At 41.0% G+C, this 1,769-nt stretch overlaps 1 long non-coding RNA gene across 1 annotated transcript; it reads right to left on the minus strand.

The window, feature by feature from the left end:
* Positions 1 to 390: 390 nt before the first annotated feature.
* LOC117071359 lies at positions 391 to 1,403 on the minus strand. The gene is made up of 2 exons (XR_004432258.1): positions 1,261 to 1,403; positions 391 to 535 (listed from the first exon to the last, which is right to left on the minus strand). It is a non-coding gene; the product is annotated as an uncharacterized LOC117071359 (long non-coding RNA).
* Between the last annotated feature and the right edge of the window lie 366 nt (positions 1,404 to 1,769).

The following is a 1,769-nucleotide window of genomic DNA, read 5'->3' on the forward strand; positions in this document are numbered from 1 at the left end:
GGAAACGTGTCCTTTGGGAAACAATGGTCCCATGAGGGTGGAGCCCTGTTGATGAGATGGGTGTCTTCATAAGAGACAGGAAAGAGTTTGCTTCTCTCTTTCTCTCTCTGCTCTCTGCCACGGGAGGAGGTAAAGAAAGAGATGACCATTTCCCAACTATGATGAAAGTCCTCACAAGACATCAATCTGCTGACAGCTTGATCTTGGATTTCCCCACTCCCAGAACTGAGAAGTAGATGTTTGTTGTTTAAGCTGCCCAGTCTATTGTATTTTTTTTTTTATTGCAGCCCAAACAGACTAAGACAGTTACCTACATCCCTTAAGCCCCTCCCCTCCTCAGTGTTCCACTTAACTTTCATGTCCCTTGCATTAACTCCGATAAAATCCAAATTGCTTGTCACAGGCAGACTATTTAATGCTGTTATCACATGAGTGTCTTCTCTTTGGGTATTTGAGAAAAACTCCAAGTTGCAAGTGAGGAAATGTCTAGCTTGATTCTCAAGGCATCTGGAGGCTTCTTTGGGACAGGATTATGCTGGAGAAATTCAGAAGCAGTATCAAGAGTAGGGTCAAGTATGTATATATGTAGGTATGGACACAAGACGTAGGCAGGATAATGGTTTCTTCCACTTAAATGTGCAATCTTCTCAGGGGAGTCACGCCTAGTACTTGCTCAAGATGATTTTGTTTATCACACTTCCTGGTGACACACAGAGTGTCCCACAAATGCAGCCCCTTTTTTTATTCCCTTCCCTGGGACATTTGTGGTTACAAGTTGACAGTAGGCTCACTCTGGGGCCTAGACATCTGAATCCGGACACACCCCTTCAATTCTCCTTCTCTATCTCTATTTCAATTATTTCCATCTATACCTTAATTAACAAAAAGTTTACTGTTTTTCTTTTTCTCACACAAAAATACTTATAAAGAGGTTCAGATTCTCCCAGAAAGAAAGTCTAGTATTTGTAACATGAACACTTATTCACACTGCCTCTGGGAAACAATATTTTACTCTTAAGAGTACTAAGGAAGTACTGTGTTTGGAAACTGTTTTAGTCAGGGCTCTCTAGAGTGACAGAGCTAATAAAATATATATATATAGAGAGATATATATGTGTATATATGTGTGTGTATTATATGTGTATACACACACATATAATAGCAGTTTTATATATAGCAGTTATATATACTATATATTATACATAGATAGATAGATAGATAGATACATAGATAGCAGTTTATTAAGTAGTATTAACTCACACAGTCACAAGGTGCCACAACAGGCCATCTGCAAGCTGAGGAGCAAGGAAGCCAGTCCGAGTCTCAAAGCTGAAGCACTTGGAGTTTAATGTTCTAGGGCAGGAAGCAACCAGCATGGGAGAAAGATGTAGGCTGGGAGGCTAAGCCAGCATAGGCTTTTCATGTTTTTCTGCCTGCTTTATATTCTGGCTGCACTGGCAGCTGATTAGATGGTGCCTACCCAGATTAAGGGTGGATCTGCCTTTCCAGGCTGACTGTCTCAAATGTGAATCTCCTTTGGCAACACTCTCACAGACACACCCAGGATCAATACTTTGCATCTGTCAATCTAATCAAGTTGACACTCAGTATTAATCATCACAGAAACGAAGAGAAGAAAGAGCTCCTCTATTTGGAAACCGAGAGAAGCAAGTAGAAGAAACACTTTCATTCCCACTTGGTGGCTCATTCTCTGTTTTGGGTTGAATTGCACCCCCTCCTCCCAGCACCAATTCTTGTGTTGAAGTCTT

The sequence above is a fragment of the Trachypithecus francoisi genome, unplaced genomic scaffold, assembly GCF_009764315.1.
Source record: "Trachypithecus francoisi isolate TF-2019V2 unplaced genomic scaffold, Tfra_2.0 Lachesis_group3, whole genome shotgun sequence".
Classification (NCBI taxonomy): domain Eukaryota; kingdom Metazoa; phylum Chordata; class Mammalia; order Primates; family Cercopithecidae; genus Trachypithecus; species Trachypithecus francoisi.